Consider the following 22,101-nt stretch of genomic DNA (forward strand, 5'->3'; position numbering starts at 1 on the left):
TAACTACTAATTAATAATTAATTTAACATAATTAAATTACTTCCCACCCTATTCCCCTATAAACCCACAACCCGCTACAGAACATATTTATCAATTAATCAATTAATTAAAATGAATTACCAATTAATTAAATGTAATTACCAATTATTGAAAATTAATTAATAATAACTACTAATTATTCATTAATGTTACCTAATTATATTACTTCACACCCTATTTCCCCATAAACCCATAACCCGCTACAGAACATATTTATTAATTAATCAATTAATTAAAATTAATTTCCAATTATTTATAAATAATTACCAATTAATTACAATTTATTAATAAATCCTACTAATTAATAATTAATTTTACATAATTAAATTACTTCCCACCCTATTCCCCTATAAACCCACAACCCGCTCCGGTACTAAAACATATAATTTGCTTATAAATAAATGTATTAATTTATAAAATTAATACACATATAATATTAATTATTTTGAGTACTTAAGTTAAACATATAACACATACATAATAAAAAACTAAAATATAATACAAATATCGATATTAGTGTCATCGAAATTAGTGACATCGATATATATGCTATCGATATTACTAACTTCGATATTACTTACATCAATATAAAGAATTTTGATATTACTTACCTTAGGGTCGATATTCTGTCCAACGATATTCTTGTCATCGATATTCTGCACCTTCGAAATTCCTAACACGATATTTTGGTAGGTCGATATTTAATACTCGATATTTTGACTGTGTACCACCCCACATATACACTTTTTATACATGCAAAAAAATTATTTTTTAATTTATTCCAATGCCATCCCAGCCCTAAATTATGATTTGAAACAACATTTACCACAGAAACTGCTGTTTTATGCACCTATGACTAGTACTGGCCTGGGCTGGCCTGGGCCTCCAGACTGGATAGCCGGTTGGCAGACTAGGCCACATTGTAAAATAAATAAATATTGAAAATTTAACAAACATGTAAAAAATGTACTGAACTGTGCAGCACTGTTCCTTCACAAAAGAAATAAAATTAAATAAAAAAAATATAACTAGGCCACTACTGAAACTGCAAATAAATACACCCTTACCCAGGGCTGGACTACCTACCGGGCAGTTTGGAATGCTGCTGAGCTGGGGACTGATTTAGTTTATGGAGACCTGCGTGTGCTAAACGAAATTCGCTTTGCTTTAATTATTTTGAAGCACATGCAGGTCTCCATGAACAAAATCAGCCCCCACCGCAGTGATATCAGCTCCCTGCTCAGCAGCATTCCAAACTGCCCGGTAGTCAGTCCGGCCCTGCCCTTACTTTTAAATAGTTTTTTTAATTATTATTGGATATCAGATACAGAAAACAAACAGGTCAATGTCACATAAAAAAAAGAAAAGACAAGCCCATATCTGAAGCCAACATTTTTGCCCCCTGGTTATTGACCCACCCACCCCTCACCCACGGTGGATCCCAACGAAGGAGAGGAAACCAAAAACTTCTTGAACAGCAACTGACACTAACATAACAAACTAGGAGTACATTCAATCATATTGACAATTCATCTTTGTTCAACCATTTAGTTAAGGAACCCCATATCTTTTCGCCTTTAACATGTATCGAGGGAGGATTTGGGTCAAGCCAAACCGTGGCCATACACAGCCGAAACACTGCCATTGCAATGTATACCATTTTCCGATCTGCTTCCTCCATTTCCTGATTGGAGATCCCTAGCATAATAACCTGTGGGGTCAGTGATACGACATAGCCCAATATGGATTCCAGGCGCTGTTCCATTTTGACCACCAATTGAGACAGACCAGGACAAGTGGCACACATATGGATGCTATCTGCACCCAGCAACCCGCACTGGGGACAGTGTATCCCGGAAGTCCCCCCCCCCCCATGAGTGGATACGCGCCGGAGTAACATATAAATTACACCAAGTCTTAAAGCATTGTACCTGCAGATTGGCAGAAATACATGTGGTTTGGCTGAACAAAAGGGAGTCTTCGCATTCACCTTGCCCACCCTGTATATTGGTTTGCCATCTCTCAAAGTGCTTGGCCAAGTCATCCCCAATCTTCTCATTAATAAATTTATATAGAGTAGCTATTGTGGATTGGCCACCAATAATTAAATCTAATAAAGGGATTCAGTCTCGATTATTAAGTCTTTAGGCGGAAAAATCCTGAATCTGCAAATATAAAAAAAATATTTATTTTTAATCCCGTATTTTTCTTTGATAGCCTCAAATGTGCGCTTTTCATATATTGTGGATATTAACCTCAAGCCATTACTCCATAAAATTAACTTGGATTCTCGCAGAATGAATAATTTACACTTAACACTAGTTGGGAGAAATAATGTTTTAAAAATGATTTTCCTGCCTAAGATTTTATACTGTTTCAGAGCAATCCCGCTAGATATACACAAAGTTTGGTTCACAAAGTTAGATCAGCTTGTTTCATGGTTTCTGCGGGCTGGCCAGCACCCTAGAAGGGCTCTTAGATATATGACCCTATCAAGAGATAGAGGCGATTGGTCCGTCCCTAATTTTCAAATCTATTACTGGGTAATAATGTTGAAACAGATGGGGGAGCTGCTAAATGGGGCGAATTTAGGAAGTTCCGAGAATTCAATTTATCATTTAAACTATGGAGTAGAAGCAAGAGGACTTCTTTTGCGCCACATAGATTTTGCCTATTACAAAGGGTTAAATTCAAGGTTTTATTAGGTGCCTATAGGGTCTGGACCACGATCAGGAAAAAGTTCAGGTTTGGACGGGTTCATGTATATTCTCCTTTATCTAATAATACCCTACTCCCGGCAATATTTCAAGATGTCTATTTTAGGAATTGGGTCAAGAAAGGTATTCAGTGTATAGCAGACCTTCTACTGAATCCTAAATACACCCTTACACAAGACTTTTTGAACTTGTAGGTGAAATCCCAAATACAAAGTCCTTAAATACAACAGCATATATGCAGCAGTCAAAGAGAGCTCCAAATCCAAGTGAAAAGTTACCAGGAGATGGGCAAAGCACTGGGAACCCTGCTGGACAGGAACAAAAACTTTCTTTGTGGCACTTCCTTCGTGTTGGGAAAAAAAGGTTGAAAAAAGACTTCTCGCACCAAAAACAGCTTGAACGTCCCGTTGGAGAAATAAATCCACTCGAAAACCTATTTTTAAGTAGATTTTGCTGCTTCTCAAGCACAATAGCTGCTCTAGGTGGGTTTGCCTGTGGTACTATACTGGGGTTGTTGCAGTCAGAAATTGTGTGAGTGGGCATAAAATCTCACACATGCTCGATAGCGGCCCGAGAATATTGTGGCATGAGTGGAGTTTCAGCGCCAGCCTGTTCTCGAGACACAGACACTAAATCCCATTTGGTGTCTGGAAATGGACTATAGGAAGGGGAGGTTGAGACCCAAAAATTAGCTGTGCCCTGTGAGGAAGAGGAGAGAGTTGGAGGGAGCGAAGTATAGTGGGGAGCCCTGCAGAGAGGGCTGTTGGTGTGAGGAGGCAGTTGGACACTGGATGGGTCATTGTCCATGTGCAGGATTCAATCGGTGACCCCCGTATGCCAGGAGAAGGCCGACGTGACCTGAACTGTGGATGGGGTGCTGTCCGGGGAGGTGGAAGCATGTATTGCCTTCTGGTAGTGGCCCTGTTTGCCAGAAGAGGCCACAATATAAGAAACTGTGCCAAAAAAGTAGCAGGACTTGTGTGGACCTCAGTGGTGACCCTGTATACTAGGAAGGGCTGCTGTGGTATAGGTGGCTGAACAGGAAAGATTGACACCAGGTGTGCCAGTAGGAGCTGCCAGTACGAAGTATAGCAAAGTTCAGGTTGTTGCCTGGGAAAACTGAAGGCATAACCTATAGGTAGGAATTAAGCACTGAGATCTGGATCCTGACCTCCCCTGTGGACTTCAGAGAATTCAAAAGCACTTGCTTCATTGCTGGGATCCAGTCGGGAGCACGAAGATCAACCCCCATATGGGTAGAAACTGAACTAACTGTGTCAAAAGAAGCCTGGAGCACCTCTGATCGCTGTTGTGGCCTGCCCTGGTGCTCAGTAGAGAGCCTGCCACATGCTGACTGTGTTTGGGATCGCCATTTTTTAAAAATAATCATGCAACAGATTTGTTTAGGGAAACCACAGTCAACTTTAATGATTCCTGATGGGTCATACAGCCCCCGTTATATAAGTCAAACCCGAAGGTATTTATAACTCTTGACTTGGTCCGGTGTAATATTCTCGCGCTTCCTCATCGATCATAAGATTATGTTTAGGCGGGACTGGTGCAAAGCTGTCTGAATAATGCAAAAGAATCAGTTTGTGGTCCCCCAGTTAAGGGGTGAAAGGCCTTGGGGTTCCAGCACAGAAGGTAATACAAAAGGGATACATTAAAAAGTAGTGGAACTAAAACAAATTTTTGCTTCAAGCATTTGTTTGAGTATATTTTCTCAGATGTAGTTAGAGCAGGTGATAACCTTATTTTTATTCAGGTGCTTATGGTAGCTTGTGACAGGGATGCTGGAATGCCCCAGGTTTTTAGCTTGTTCCATAATTTGCCCTTCTCGATGTAGTTGAATGCAGTAGCGAAGTCGATTAAAAACGCAGATAATGACATATTTGGTAACTGAGGATTGTATTAGGAGTGATAGAGCAAGCCAATTATACTCTATACTACATCCTTTCTGAAAGCCCATTTAAAATTGGGTTACCAATTTACTGTGACCCCAGATTTGATATCTGTAAGCAGAAGGTTTGCATAGTATGAGCACTCTCTATCGAGGAGGTTGATCAGGCAATAATATTCTGGGTCTGCGAGTTGGTCCTTTTTTGTGCACCACAACCAGCCGGGAACCTCTCCCACTATCAGGAACCATTCTTGTGCTATTCAGAATGTGTATAGTGGGAAGAGGATCTGGCACCATAGTTGAGTATTAGCTTAAAATACTGCTGGGGGAACTCTATTCTGTCTAAGGGCACCGCTCCTGCGGATTAGCATTAATTCTGTGTTTACCACAGAAGTTGACTTCAAAAGTGGATGTTACCTTATTTATCAATTACCAAAATCAGCTTGACAATGCAAAGTGTTTTCAATTTTAATTATAGGAAAGCTACATCAACAAGTAGCACTGTAAGACAAAGAGACCATGTGAATAGCTTGTGATGGCTGTCATCCATCATGGTTTGTGGCATATATTGCTCATGAGTGGAAGGCCAACATGCAACATTTTTGGTTCTGCGACTGACAGACTACATTAACTAGGGACACCTTATCAGTGAAGCGTTATATAGCTAATTTGTGAAGGCCAAAAACGATCAATTAGAACATTAATGATTTGTACACATCTCAAAAACTACTGTGTAATTTAACATATTTTAGTTGATGCTGCTGACTGCTGTTCATGCTGCTGGCCCTAAAATATGGTCAATGTCCATTGCATCCAATGAGCGGAGATTGTGTTTTTAAACAAATGGATATATGAACTGAACTGCTTACCTCCTGAGTTGGCAATACCAGTTGAAAGGCAAAATAAACTGAGGACTTTTCTTTAATATTAAAGTATTGTTACATTAAGCACTCCATTTATTATAAAATGTATTCTTATAAAATGTTTATAGAGTTATCCCACAAGGTAAAACAAACAGGTTTTCTGTGGATATTTCACAATAAAGTAACTTCTTAATGAATGAGTTTAGTGTTGCAATGTAAACATCTTTAAATTAAACTAGAAATGAATCTCAGGAATCAATCAATGGACCAATATGACTTAACAGCATGTCGATCATTTTCCTTCACAACACCGGTTGTGAGGGGTTGTAATATAGCACCTTTACAATTTTGTTGCCGCTTTTTCTCTCTCTAGTTTTTTAGATTTAATACGCCTTTCAGAGTAGAGATCTTCCACAGGCTACCATCATTTTATGCTTCATAGACAATCTAAGACCCAGTTTTGTTGTGAAACTCCACATTATTAAAGTGTGATGTCCACGTGCATTTCTTTATGAATATACATTTGGATCAGGTGAAGAAGACATGGGTGATATATGGCAGTACCATGGCTAAACCCCTCTACACCAAGAAGAGTTTGAAGTGACAATGCAGGAACCCTGGCAGAATATCTTAAGATTTATTTTGTTATTGTTATTATTTCAATTAAACATTTACTGCGATCCTATTGGCACAAATGATATTTTAAATTTTTCTTTGATTGTGTATTTGTAGATGCCATGAAATAACAATTTGATAAAAGAAAGATGTTATGACATGCGGATTTGTAGATCACACGGAAGGGTATCCTGGCGCTGAGCAGGTGAGCCACACCTAGGCCCTTTTTTATGGGGATTTAGCATAGGGCAGCATAGCAAGTCATTGTGCTGTCCTACGCCAAAGTGAAAGGGCAGTAATGCACTGTATTTAGGTAATACTGTGCATTTGTGTCCTTTCTCCCTGTGCTAGTGCTGTTTTGGCTGCCTAGCACCAACGCAGGCACCCTTACATCATTGTGCCGGATGCCTGTGCTGTCAGCAGGATTGTTTGTGTGTAGGAGGGGCCTCTTCCTGCACAGAAATTATCCTATCAGACCACTGGCGTAACAAAACTCGAGGGGGCCTCCCTGCAAGGCATGAGGAGGGGTCCCCTCTAGCCTCAATCAGGAGCTCTGCAGCCAGAGAGCTGTGGTGAGGGGGCTGGGGGGCTTCTGTTACGCCCCTGTATCAGACGTGTTCCTCTTTCTATGTGTCCTGCAGAACGCATCTCGAGCACAGAGTAAGGCAAGCTAGTGCTTTGCGCTGCCTTGCCTTACTCCATATCTATGAGGCCATCCACAGCCAATCAATGTGGCTTTGCATGGCATGATAAATATGATTTTGTAAACTTGCGCCATTGGAAGATCACAAAAAGTGATGCTCCAGCTGAGCTATGTTCTGAATTAACTCCCCTGTACAAAAGGGGGTGGTGATGGACGGAGCATCTGAATCAATCAAACACTAAAACCCAGTCAAAAGATCTGGGTTTAATCCATCGCCGTTCTATAGCCCACTCTGCCACCCCAGTTCAGACATGGCTATATGCAAATCAGTTTGACCCTGTGCCTCATGGGAACAGTCCAGCCCGAACTGCCAAGCCATGTCTTCCCTGGACCGGAAACAAGCTTCCGAGGACCGGTTTCTGGCATTCCAGCCGTCTTCAGCCCGGCTTGGTTGAATCCAGTGGCAAAGTGAGCAAGGGACTCACTTCTGAGCATACCCTGCCACACTTATGGCGGCCAAAAGCGGTACAAAAGGGGTGGTGATGGACCAGTTCTCATTTGTTTAAGCAAATAATAGCAACATTCGAAAGTTCATCTCTGTGCGTGTGTGTGTATATAAGTTTAAAGTTTTGTACCAAAGGGGCATCCACTCACAATTTTAGAGATGACTGTAATTGAATGCAAGATTGTACAGTGCTGCTTACAATAATGTGAGATGTATAATTTCTGAGCCCATGTGATTTGAATGTTAATTAATATTTAAAGAAGATATGGAGAAGAATAAATGATGTCAAATGTGTCTGCTCCTTAATTCATATGTTCAGTAAAGACCATTTGACTGTACTTTGCTTCAGTGTCTATAAGAAACATTCAATGTTAATGTTTTATAAATTAGTATAAGTTCAGAAACATTAAATATCAAAGGATATAGTGTAGCATTATGACCCTTTGTCCAAACATTCATGCAAGTTATTGGCCCTCACCTGACTTATATGACTTTGGAGCATAAAGCAGAGAGGAGAAAAAACTGGTGTTATTAGTTCAAGACTGGGATTACACTTCCTTCTTCCTGCTTCTTTAAAAAAACACTTTTAAAAAAAACAATTATCAGTTTTGAAAAAGCTTTAGCTGAAGATCTGTCCTGGTGCCTGCAGGGTGGATTACAAGTTCATATCCTCCACTAACATTGCAATTTTTGTGGGTTCTTTTGAGAAAATGGTAGTATTTCCACCTTTTAATCAGAGAAACTTGATATATCCTTATAGCCCACAATATCAGGCTATACCGGCTATTAAAGACCCGCTCCAGCGATAAAGGCCTGAGCTAAAGGCAAAGGACTTTAACAAGGGAGCGGGCCTTAAATAGCCGGTATAGCCCAGCTACTAAGGGCTATAAGGCTATTAGAACATTCTGCCACTAGAGGACAGAATGTTCCAACAAATAAAACAAAGGCCTCTCAGAGTTTGAGGGGTTTAAATTCCCTCGGTCTCCGAGACGCCTTTGAGAACAACATTGGAATGTTGCTTTTGGGGTCTTTACCAGCCCGTAAAAGCATGGGGCACTCCATTGTCTTCAATAGAGCTCCCAACATTCCAATCTTCTAATACCTTATCGATCCAGTGGTGTTCATTAGTAATGTGTAAAAACTTTTTACACTTTATAGCCAACAACGTTTTAAAGTTGTTAATTAGTGCAATTTGGATAATTTTTTAAGCATCAATTTCAATTTGCCTTTGCTCTTGAAAAGCTTTTATGTGTATTACAAGATAACTGCCATTGCATTCTCAGAATATTTTGTCTATAATCTGTCCCAGCCAAGACAGAAATGGATGCTGACTCTGGGCCTGATTACCAGTTTGGCGATGCAGCCCTGCAGCCACATCGCCAAACCCGTAGCGCACCATATTACAAGTGTTTCTTGTGTCAGGCGAGTTTTTGTTTTTTTACATTCCCACTGCGGTGCCTCAGAAAATGGGCATTGCAATGGGAACGTCAAAAGCAGTTCCTGCCTGGCATGGTCCATGCTGTGCAGAAACTGGTTTGCATGCACACATGGGGGCACATGTTGTGACCCCCTGTGTGCATCTACATTATTTCTGCACTGCAACAACTGGAGGTCACAGTCTACAACTATGCTGATGACCTCCAACTCATTTGTCATTTCTCTTCCCCCACATCCGGCGCCGCTAGCCTCCAGTCCGTCTTGCTGTTTATCCGAGATTGGATGAATGCAAACCATCTCAAACTCAACCCGGATAAGACAGAACTGATTATGACTGGAGGCAGTGGCAACCCCTGGTCTCCTTCATTTTGGCCCCTTCCCTTGGCTCACCTCCCACTCCCTCTTTTTCAGTCAAAACCCTTGGTATTACTCTCAATCAGGACTTGACACTCCATTCTCACATCAGTTCTGTCGTTTCTTCTTGTTTTTTCACCCTGCGCATTATCAGGAAAGTATCCCGGTTCTTTTCCCCCTCTGCACTGAAACTTATAGTGATGGCCATGGTCTTATCCAAGATCGACTACGGGAACATTATTTACAATGGTGCTCCCGCCTACGCACTTCAGCGCCTCCAGCTGGTGCAGAACCAGGCTGCTCGCCTGGTACATGGCCTATCCAAATATCATCACTCTTCACCCCTTCTCATTGCCCTTCACTGGCTTCCCATTAAACAACGTGCCCTTTTCAAACTTGGCTGTCTCACTTTTCAAGCTCGGGTGGGCACTGCCCCTGCTTTTATCAACTCCACCATTACTAATTACTGCCCCTCTAGAGTGTTACGCTCCTCTTCTAAATCTTTATTAGTTATCCCCCGATTTAAGAAAAAAAGATCGGGAGGTCAGAAATTCTCGGTTCTTGCACCTACCTTCTGGAACTCTCTCCCACCCCAGGTCAGACTTTCCCCCTCCTATCTTGAGTTTCGCAAAGCTCTCAAGACTTTTCTGTTCCAACAAGCTTTCAGCCTATAGCCCCCTGTATCCGCCTTAGCTCAAGAACCCTCTAGCGCCAAGAAACTGCACAGTGAACGCGCGCTTTATAAATTTTTTTAAATTCAAACATTCTAATTCAAATACATGAGGTGAGGCCTGAAGGGCCTCTGAAGGGCCCCTTTTGTTACCTCTCTATCACAGTTTTTGTGTCAAAGATGAAGCTTGTAATATGCTGGGCAGGATCGGTGCAGTCCTGCCAAGCATATTACTGTCTCTACACCGCCGCACCACCACCAGGGAATTGCGGTTCCCTGGCAACTGTGTCGGGCAATGGCAGTCTGACAACCCTAATTGTACCAACAGCATAAAGTCTTGCAGAGAAGCGTCAGCCTTGTGCCTTTCTCACCAACTGCATAAAGTCTTGCAGTGAAGCGTCAGCCTTGTGCTTTTCCTCAGCAACCACGAAAACACTAGCAAGACTGGGGAAATTTACGCACCAGATTAGGATCGCCCTAAAGGCTGCCAATGAACACAATCAAACCCTGGATCCAATCACTTAAAATCCAGGGGTAGAAGGCAGCCAGGCCCCCAAAAAGCACCCGAGGCGCTTACGCCTCTTCATCCGCCCAATCAAGACTGCAGCATTTTATGTACTTTAACTGAAGCGCCTTGGCGAACGGCTGATAGACTCGATAAGCAAACTGTTTTTAGCGACCACTGAGGGCCGCCGGTTGATTGAGCGGGCCTCGGGAGTGGTGGGGGCATCATATCGCTCAAACATAATCTGAAGTTTATACTAATTTTAGTCTTGTTGACCGTTTTTTACTGTAAAGATTTTAGTTAATTGTACAGTTAATAAATAAATACAAACCCTAATTGTATTAGGCCAGTCGGGAGATCACCACCGGTGCGCCCCCTCCTAATCAAGCCTTTTGTTTCCATAAGTATATCTTTTGCACTCGTTTTCTATGCAAATTGGAAACGGTATGCAGCATTTCATCTTCAGGCTTTCCGATTGTTGCAGAAATGATTCTTAAACTACATTTTCACGTAAATATGGGGACAATATGGGAAACAACATTCACAATGTTTCACATTTCACGTCCTGCTATTACTTTGATTTCAGTGACAAATATGAAAGTAAACAAAAAAAAACGTATATTCGTAAGCATACATTTTTGTTCCACAATTATTGTCACCTAATCTTAGGGGATGACCTAGAGTTATAAAGCGATATTAGATAAAAACAGAGAGAGGAGAATCCTTTTACTGCGCTCAGGGTATTGACCAGAAATCGATCAAGGGGTTGACCAGGCATCGATCAGGGGATTGACCAGACATCAGTCTATCTACTTCCACTTGGGGTGCCCACGTGAATTTAAAGGAATGCTTTCCCCACAAGCCCAACAATGTCTCTGATATAAAGACATCGAGTTTCAGGGCAAAGAGCCTTCTCTGCATCTATATGTTTGAAGTCTTTTCAATATATAATATGTCATTTAGAATTAATTAGATCTCATTGCTATTTGCCTTTCCTCATCTTCGGCATTTCTCAATCACTTTTTTCAGTTCTTTCTGGCCATGTCACCTAATGTTTCAGAACTTAGGGGATACCGGTGTTTGGATAGTGTTGGGAGTCGCTCCAGGCATGTCACGGAAACTGGCCAATACATTCCTAGAACCCACTTTAGGTCTCACCGTTTTGCTATGGTGGATTGCATGCTGTGGTTGCCATTAAAGGGATTTTTACAAAGACGGACTTCTTGCCGGACTGATGGACTTGTGTTTTGTTTGCCAAAGCTTAAATGACCACTGAACCTAATAGAATGCTAACAAATGCAGGCTTTATGATGTTGAACAAGAAACTGCTGCACGCATGTTAATTAATTTAATAGGGTTTAAGCTACTTGAGCATGTTACAAATTAGAGGAAGTGTTAATTTTCAAAGGAAGCAGCGTATTGTTTAATGAGACCTGATAATGTGAACACTTGGGCTTTAGTGGAACTTTTTATAAACTAACAATAAACATTAATTACATGTTGGCCAAACACTTCTATTTGAAAGTGCAAGTTCCTGTTGAAGCTGGTTTATCAAATTAATCTGCAATTATAACAGCTCCAGGGCACTTTTCTTTCAGGATAATTACATTTAGTTCAATTGAGAGTTCAGTTTCATTGTGGATTTTTAAAAAAAAGTAGTTAAAAAAATACGATTATACTGCAGAAGTACAAACGTTCTGCTAAATCCTATATATTTGCTAACATGGAATGTTAAGATTCACCTCATATGCACATTGACGGCGATTGATCACAATGACAGGGGTTGCGGAAGTGACATCACATGCCCTCTGACCTCAATGGCATCACTGGAAGTGATATCATACAACCTTTGATCCTTGTGTCATCACAGGAAGTTGTGTAATTTGATCATTGACCCTGGTGTCATTACAGGAAATATAAATGGGCTGCAGCCACAAAATGCCAGAAATGCAACTATCATTGGCAAGCTACAGCCATCCGGCTCCAAAGCACAGCTTCATGCTCAGGTCTAGATATGAATGCCAAGGCACCACCATCATGTTCTAACTACAACTATCATTTACCTGAGACCAGCCATAACAGCAAAACACCCAGCCTCAAAAGCCTCAAATAACCCCATATGTCCTGTGTGCCTCAAAAGAGTACAATCATTAAATAGAGGCTGATCCTACATGTAAAGTGTCTCATTGGCATAGCCAATCTGCAACCAAGCTGAATGGACCCAGCCTCAGGCACAAATGCATTCAGCCAATAGCGTAGACACCCACATCACACAGAACTTCCTCCCATGTACCCCTCTCTTGTCATAAAGAGACTGCATGCCAAGGAAAGCAGGAAAAAATGCCTTTTGATAATTGGTACTTGTATTGCTTAGTAGTACCCAATGGATCACAGTTTATTGACTTTAGAAGGATGAAAGACTAGTTCAGTTATCATGGATTTTGACCTGTCTGGACAAATTAAAAAGAAATCCAAAATATTTACATAAACCTATATTTTTAGATGATGTGTTTATGCCAGAAAATCAATAATGTTTTCATACTGAACAGACAATTCCACAAAACTATACCAGACGCCAGTCGCGATGAAGAAGTTTGTAAAGTCAAACCCGCACTACTAGATTGCACACTAATGCCATACTAATAGTAGGTTTTGCGTTTTCAGCAAATGCTAGCCAGCAACAGCAATGACAATTATAAATGTCATTGTGCTAGTGGTTTTTACTGCATAGAAACCCACGCTATAGGAAAAGCAAGCACTGCCAATACCAATAGGTCTGACCTTAATTTGCTAACGCATGGAAACACAGGAGTGCACACATGTCCCCTTATCTGTGCTTGCAAGTGTTAGAATATTATTGGCAGACACACTGGTTTTACTGCTGATTGTTTTAGTTCTTGTGCCATTATCCATTTAGTCAGAGAGTTGTTCAAATGGATGCGAAAATTATTGGAAATAGTTATCTGGGCACTAGATCAGCAGATGAACTCAGTTTCATCTAAGGTAAAAATGTGCTGGTCACTGACATCTGCAGTTTAGTATCCATTGGAGGGCCAGCACCAACATTTACCACTGGCAAGACCTGACACTGCTTTCAGTACGTGGTTTGGCATTTGTGAGGTAGTGTGATTGGTAAAAGATGTAGTTGAGCACAGAAATCTTGGACTAGCATTTTATAATTGGCCTTAAGGCTTTTTACTAAATAAAGACTCTCTCAGAACTTGCTAAGAATACACAGAAGACAAAATGTGCTTCTGTTTTTATTTTACACTGAGCAACTTGCTGATTAAAAATAAGGGAAAAATTCCCATAGTTTGCTGCATGTTGTATCAAACTTAACAGCTACATAAGTTGAATATCATAACTCTGGTACTTCAAATAAGTAGGAGCTACAAAGATTGGTGATAGGAAAAAAAAAACAAAGCAATTGCCATTCAATTGCCTCTGCATCTGCTTATGTTGGTGTCTTTCAGCTTGCTTTCTCAAGGCAGTCGTGATTAAAAAACATGTATAGTTTTGCTTGTGGCCTAGGGCTCTGTAGTTTGCCACAAGGAGTATATATTACATACTGGCAGTTGCCAGTAGGTAGTTACAGTTAGGACCTTGGGCCTCATTAGGATGGCGGGCGGACATTGCCCAACCGCCATCCTCGTGGTAATAGGGACCGCCCAACTTAAGGGCGGGGGTCCCGTCGCCAGCATTAGGATGCACCCGCCATTGTGGCGGGCGCATCCCGCATTCCTAACATTGTGGCGGGCGGTGCACTTAGCACCGCCCTCCACAATGGCAGGAACGCATGCTGTGACTTCCATGCACACCATGGCAGGCACTGCGCGGTGCCTGCCATGCTGTGCATGGAACTGCTGGGGGGTACCATAGATAGCCCCCATATGCACCCCCCACTCCCCCGGAGTCCCTGAGGGCCCACAACAGGCCCCCGCAGGGATTCTCCGCGATGCCGCCACGGAAAGGCATCCACAATTGCCCATCCTAATATGGCTGGCGGTGTCTGATAGACACCGCCACCATATTATTCCTTTTCCGCCCCGGCCGCAAGGCGGCGGGGCGGAAAAGCGGCGGACGGTCTTTCCGTCCGCCGAGGTCCCCCCCACCATACTAATATGGCGGGGGGAAAACGAGTGTGGATGTCGGGCGGATTGCCCCCGCCAGACTGGCGGTGGCTACCGCCAGCCTGGCAGGGGCAATCTGCCCGACATCGGTATGTAACACTTACAACGCATCTTTTACGTCGCATTCCGTTACAACGCAGATTTTACAACGCGGGATCCATTACATCGGATGTCATTACAATGCATGGCATTACATCGCAGATGCTATTACAACGCATACTATTACATCGTAAGTATTGGTAAGTATTTAATTTTTTTTAAATTTTATTTAATATTATTTAATTGATTTAATTATTATTAATTAGAAAAAAAATATTTATTTATGTTTTTAAATATTATAAATTAAATATATTAATTTAAGTGATTTTTTAAATAAGTATGAGTATAGGAGTATATGTTTTGGGGTACTGAGGTATATGTTTTGGGGTGTTTGTGTATTTATAGGTTTTAGGGCAGGGTTTGGGTTTTGGGGTACAGGGGTGTTTTTAGGTTTTAGGGCAGGGTTTGGGTTTTGAGGTACAGGGGTGTTTTTAGGTTTTAGGGCAGGGTTTGGGTTTTGGGGTACAGGGGTGTTTTTAGGTTTAAGGGCAGGGTTTGGGTTTTGGGGTACAGGGGTGTTTTTAGGTTTTAGGGTAGGGTTTGGGTTTTGGGGTATAGGGGTGTTTTTAGGTTTTAGGGCAGGGTTTGGGTTTTGGGGTACAGGGGTGTTTTTAGGTTTTAGGGCAGGGTTTTGGGTTTTGGGGTACAGGGGTGTTTTTAGGTTTTAGGGCAGGGTTTGGGTTTTGGGGTACAGGGGTGTTTTTAGGTTTTAGGGCAGGGTTTTGGGTTTTGGGGTACAGGGGTGTTTTTAGGTTTTAGGGTAGGGTTTGGGTTTTGGGGTACAGGGGTGTTTTAGGTTTTAGGGCAGGGTTTGGGTTTTGGGGTACAGGGGTGTTTTTAGGTTTTAGGGCAGGGTTTCGGTTTTGGGGTACAGGGGTGTTTTTAGGTTTTAGGGCAGGGTTTGGGTTTTGGGGTACAGGGGTGTTTTTAGGTTTTAGGTTAGGGTTTGGGTTTTGGGGTACAGGGGTGTTTTTAGGTTTTAGGGTAGGGTTTGGGTTTTGGGGTACAGGGGTGTTTTTAGGTTTTAGGGCAGGGTTTGGGTTTAGGGATAATTAAATTATATTTACCATTTTAAAATTAATTAAAATATATTTAATAAATTAAATTAATTATTTTACATTAATTACATTTTTTAATTAAATTAATTAAATTAAATAAATAATTATTATTAATTTAATTTAATTTCATTATAAAAAATATGTACTTTAAACTAATTACTTTTTTTTAATTAAATTAAATTAATTACAATTTTTAATAAAATTACATTTATTAAATAGATTTTATTTTATTAAATTAAATTAATGACAATTTTAAATTGTCTTTTAATTAAATTATTTAAAAAAAATTAATTACAATAAACTAAATAACATTTTAAAAAAAGGTATACTTACCTCTACTTACGATGTAATGCCATGCGTTGTAATACCATCTGCGATGTAATGCCATGCATTGTAATGACATCCGTTGTAATGGATCCCGCGTTGTAAAATCTGCGTTGTAACGGAATGCTTTGTAACACAACGCGTTGTACTGACACCAATCCCCCGACATCATAATGGGCCTTGTTTCTATTCAAAAAGTGTTTTTTCTTTAGCCAATATCTTTGACGTTGTTTGACGAATCTTTGTGAACTTTTCAAAACTAATCTGGCACTCCGGTCAGCTCCTGTCTTGAAATTTAGGGTGATTTCTGAAGCGGGGGCAAGAAAACAGTGTGTTCTCCATGTTAATTTCCATAGGAATTTTGAAGCAGGTTACAGCCCAAACTGCTGAACGAAATTGCATCAAGTTTGGCAAGAAAGGTAAACCTTGGTTCAGAAAGAGACCTTTTTTTAAATGTTGTAAATCTGTTCAGTAGTTGCTGAGCAATTTAAAAAATAAAAATATCGATATCTGAGCACCGGGGAGGGTTTAGGAACCCTCCCAGGCACGAGCTTCACTCTGATTGGCTCTCAACATCAAAAGCAGGAAGTGTTGGCAGCCATCTTGTGACTCGGTAACCAAGTCACAAGAAAAGAGTAAAAGAAAAAGGTGAAAAACAAGAAAAAAGGGCCTAGACCTGCTCAAGGGGTCCCACAGCGATCCCCAGGCCCCAAGAAGCAATAAAAATAAATCTGAAGAATTCGCGTTCGGGGCGCGAATCCTGCCAAAAAATTTTTAAAAAATGAAGCAGGGGTTCCCACGCTTCATTTTAATGAGGCCCCCGGGTGTGCCAGATCCTGGGGGCAATGCCATAATGAAATAGCAGGGGCCCATGGGGGCCCAGCAGGCCCCGGGTACCGCCATCTCTCGAGGCTACGCTATTTATGTGTGGGGGGTACTCGCCCCCCTCGCAGGCCAGGGGACAGCCAGCTCCCTGGGGATTCTATCAAAATTGTATGTAGGGGACAAGGTGCCCCCCGCAGCCCCAGGGACCACCACCTCCCCGGGGCACTGCTTTTAAAACAACAAAAAGAAGTGTGGGGGCAAGAGCCCCCCTACCCACCCCTGGGACCACCAGCTCGCCGGGGCACTCTTTATTCAAATTCGAAGGTCTGTTACAGACCCCCAGCCCTGGAGACCACCACCTTCCTGGGGTTTTGAAAATGAAGGGAGGGGGCCACGCAGACCCCTCCAGGAGCACTTGATGGCCCTGGGGACCGCCAGCCCCCATGGCTGGCTCCTGCAATTTCCCGGGGTGCCCACCCCACAGGACACTGCTGTTTGATATTTCAGGGCATGAGCACGGCTCTCGCCCTGTCTTAGCAAACTCTGCTTTGGTTTTTGGAAGTGATAGCAGGAAACCTGCTCTTGCTTCCAAAAACCAAAGCAGGATTGCTTTTGGGCAAGTGGAGCTGCATGCCAGCACCTCCCCTTGCTTAAAAGCAATGCCGGCTCCCGCAGGAGGCGGGGAGCCGGTGGGACAATGCGGGCATTGGGGCTCCCCCCACAGAAGAAAAAAGCCTCAGGAGGCGGGCCACGCAGCACCCTTTATTAAAAAAGAAAAACAAGTGTTTCTGGCCATGCCCCGGGGGATGGGGTCCTGGGGGCCGAAATTGGCCATGGGAGGGGGTCCCCAGGGCCACAAAAATGCCAGAAGACGGGGCCACACAACCCCCCTGCTAAAAAAAATATTTTAAAAAGCTGCGTCTCGCCAGTAGGCCATGCTCTCTTTCTCCACTACCCGCAAATGCGCCACCGGCATGTTGTAAGTTGGGCAATTATTTCCCCTTGCATAGTGAGAGTCCCTGGGGGCCAACTTGCCCACCCGGTAACTCCACTAAGCGCCACCGAGCTGGATTGCAGAGAGGTGGTCCGAGGCCATGCCTCTTTATAAACCACTCTTGTAGTGCACTGCTGCTCGGAAAATGAAGTCAACTTGTGTCCAGAGGACCTCAGGACACAAGTGGGCTTATTCCTCCAAGCAGCAGTGCATATGAAGCCGTGTTTGCAGAGTGGTGCAGCAATATCACTGTGTGGGGCTTACTGGAGGTAAGAGGTAGGCTAGTTGGCACCTAAAGGACCCGCAGCAGCAAAGTGGACTTCAATCCCCATCCAAGAGTGTGCCAGGGAGCACGTATGTAGAGTGGTGGGAAAAGTGGGCGTGGCCTTCTCTTCAAATTTAGCAATGCTGCTGTGTGGGACTTACTCGAGATAACAGGAGGTATAGTTGGCCCCCAAGGAGGTCCTTGGGGTCCATCTATCCCTCTTGTTACCTCCAGTAAGACCTGCACAGTGGGATTGCTAAAACGTCTTCGAAGGCCATGCCCCCTTTCTCAATAATTCTGCAAACGCACCTCCTGGCAGACTACAGGATCAGGGATGAAGTCCAATTTACTCCTGAGGGACTTTGAGGGCCAAAAGCTCAACTGGTACCTCTTGTGATCCCTACGCACCGGAATTCATGAGTGCTGGTCGGAGGCCCAATATCCTTTTTCCACCACTCTGCAAATGCAGCTACTAGAAAATGAAGTGTTTGCAATGTAATAGGTTTCACATTTGCAAGAAATCGAGCTGTTGACATTGTAAATGCAAATGTTTTTTACTAATGTTTTCTGGAGTGAAGCGGATATACGTTGTGTGTAGTGGAATTATGTGATATGCTGGGCAGTGAAATTATGTGGATAGAAAGTATGTGGTATTTAGTGTATGGGAATTATGTAGAGTGGGATTATGTGTTATGGAGAGTAATTATGTGGTATGGTAGTCTGTGTTGTGAAGTGGTAACCTCAGGTTTAGCCTTCCTCGTTTCCATAGAAGCTCGACTATGACCTCAGTGAGACAAAAAATAGATGGAATCACTGAGGAGCACTTGTGGCCCTAGTCAGAGGTATGAGCAGGGCCACAGGAATTATGTGACTGTTTGGCTGCATCGACTTTTGCACAATTATACATTTTCTGCATTAGTGACAGAATTCATCATCTGCACCCTGATCTACAGATTTGAACAAAAAGCCTTGTTTCTAGCTGAAACGGGTCAAACGTTACCAAAGATGCAGAGACAAGTATTAGAGCGTGGCCCTTTGTAAACCTAGAATGGTCACCTGTTACTTATTGCTAAATGTGGGTCTTAAATTGATACTAATGGTTTGCAAGCCACTCTTGCTTCCCTCTGTGCCTCTTTCTGCATTTCTGTTGCTTCTTTCTGCATATTTCTTTCTTTTTCTGCACTTCTCTTGACCTCATTCTGCAAATCTCTTGTACTTTCTGCACCTCTCTTACCTCTTTCTGCACATTTGTTGCTTCTTTCGGCACCTCTGTTGACTCTTTCTGCACTCGTCTTCCCTCTTTCTGTACCTCTGTTACTTCTTTCAGCAATTCTCTTGCCTCTTTGTGCACTTTTCTTGCCTGTTTCTGCACCTCTCTTCCCTCTTTTTGCACGTCAGCTGCCTCTTGTTCTGCACCTCATTTGCTTCTTTCTACACACCGGTTGTCTCTTTCTGCACTCATCTTCCCTCTTTCAGTACCATTTCTGCCTGTTTTTGCATCTCACTTGCCTCGTTCTGCACTTTTCTTGCTTCTTTGTACAACTCTTTCTGTACTCGTCTTCCCTCTTTCTGTACCTTTCCTGCCTATTTTTGCATCTCACTTGCCTCTATCAGCACTTTTCTTGCTACTTTCTACACCTCTGTTGCTTCTTTCAGCAATTCTCTTGCCTCTTTGTGCACTTCTCTTGCCTGTTTCTGCCCCTCTCTTGGCTCTTTTTGCACCTATGTTTGCTCTTTCTGTACATTTCTCTTGCCTCTTTCTGCACCACTGTTGCTTCATTCTGCACTTTCCATGCTTCTTTCTGCACCTGTCTTCTTCTTGCTGCACCTCTCTTGCTTCTTTTGTCACCTCTGTTGCTTCTTTCTGCACTTCTCTTGCCAAATTCTACACCTCTTAGTTAGAGGTAGTTTTAATCCCCCTGCCCTATTATGTACTTGGGCCATACAGGGGAGGTCATACCAATCACAGCGGGGCAGCAACCCATAGTGAAGCCTAGTGTATGTAGGTGTTTGCACTGTATTCTAAGTGTCTTACAGCATAGCACTGGCTCTGGGCCTGGGTAATAAGAGTCAGTTACCACCGATACCCGTCAGCAAAAAGTTGGGGCCACAGAATGACTTTGCAACAAGGCCTCTTTCTGCTCCTCTGTTGGTTCTTTGTGCACATCTCTTGCTTCTTTTTGCACCTTTCTTCATCTTTCTGGACTTCTGTTGCCTCTTTCTGCATTTCTCTTGTTTCTTTCTGTGCCTTTCTTCCTCTTTCTGCACATGTCCTACCTCTGTAGGCAGAGTTAGAAATTAGCATTTAAAGAACCTTTGAAATTCACAGAAAAAAAACATGGGTTTCAGGTACGTTATAGTTAGGGCTCCCGGTTTTCCGTTTAAACAGATTTTTACACATAAATACAGACAGAAAACTTTTATTCCTTTGTCTGTATTTATAAATAGAAACAGAAAAATACTTACCAACTGCTTTATGGTGTCTATGTGCCCCTGTGGAAAATCAGTGTCTGAGGCGCACAGGGGCCCACAAAAGAAATCTGAAACTGCTACTGATGTCCTGAAGATTATTCTCCCCTCTAAATCACCCCGCCCTCCAGAGTCTGGGCTAAGCACTCTGCTTCCAAGGGAGACTGATCTGTTAATGAGCGAGCCTCTCTCCCTCCCAGGCAGCAGCAGGCAGAGAGCGCTTATCAACCTTTATCAATAGATCACACACTATTGACCATGCCAGGGGGTTAATTGACCCCCCAGACATCCTGTCAACACCAGGACGATTGTCATCTGTTGTCTCACCATCAGCTCGTAGTAACTGCCTGTCCGAAGGCATAGTTTAAAGTGTATTTCTTTGTTGAGCTACATGCAAAATTAAAGGCTCAAAGGCCCATCAAGAGAGCTCGTTTAAGGAGGGACGAGCATCACAGCGAGTTTATGGCTTCATTAACTCCCAAAGAGTCTGGGGAACAAAATCTTTGAATATTTTCACTGTAAGGGTCCTGGCTGTCAGCTGCAGCAGAAGCTGCGGCCATCCTAAAATTAGTTTCAAACCAGCGCATTGGTGGTCGGTGTGAGGAGGGCGCATAGTTTTCTTTAGTGCCCGTGGCACCTTTGCTAAGCCATTCTTCACTGCAAAGCAGTTTTAGTAAAGACAGATATATCGGGCGGTGTCTGCCACTTGACCTCGGAGCACTGTAGATCTGAGCCCCGAGGAAGGCAGCCATGCATCTGAAAGTGCAGGTGACCATCTGCAATGCCTGGTTCTCAGCTGCAGCCCAGAGCCAAGCACAGCACCGAGGTTAGTTACAGGGTGGAAAAGGCAAGCATGCAGTTCAGGTTCATTGGCACACCGGTGGAGCGAGGTGCAGCTCTCTGCCCAAGCCGCCGGAGTTCCCATGATGCAATGATCACCTGGTAATGCGCGCTCGAGCACTCGGATGCAGGCAGAGAGGACACTGAAATGCAGCCTCTCCCTGGAAAGCAATGCTCTCTCTCAGCCAAGTACAGAGCCGTCAAATGGAAATTTTGGCATGCAAATGAGTGAGTAGATATTGCCACATCTGAAACCTAATCCTAGCGATTGTCACCCAGTGCCGTCTCGAGCAATGCTTGAATGCTAGCCCTTGTGATTGTTCGTCCAAGCCCAGGCCGTAGTTCTTTCTTTTCAAATAAATGGGCAATCTTAAGTCACTGTACTTTACAGACCTTGCAGGTAGTCTAACTTGCTGCTAACTGTAGCATTTTTAGTACACAGGTATAACCACGCGAATACTGTAGAAGTGAGGAGGACACAAGGGTAGGGTGACCAGGCATCCCGGATTTGCCGACGGTACCTGTTTTTCACCTGCTGTCCAGGCAAATGTAAGGAAATTTAGCTCCTGTCCCGGTTTTTAGAGAGGGGCGACTGGAAACCGTGGGAGGTGCTTTTTTATGTTTTACAGATCAGGGATAGTTAGCAGTTGTTTCAAGAAAGTAATCTAATTAACAGGCAAGGTTCTGGGTTTAAAAGTTGCATTTTATTTATGTTCTAACGGCCTGCTGAGGAGCGCTGTCATTCTGTGTGCTTGTATGAAATAAAACTGTAGTCCTTCTTCAATTTTCAGGAAATTTCCCGGTTTTTGGCTTTAAAATTCCGGTCACCCTACACAAGGGTGACTTGTT

This window comes from Lissotriton vulgaris, chromosome 3_1 (genome assembly GCF_964263255.1).
Source record: "Lissotriton vulgaris chromosome 3_1, aLisVul1.2, whole genome shotgun sequence".
NCBI classification, from domain to species: domain Eukaryota; kingdom Metazoa; phylum Chordata; class Amphibia; order Caudata; family Salamandridae; genus Lissotriton; species Lissotriton vulgaris.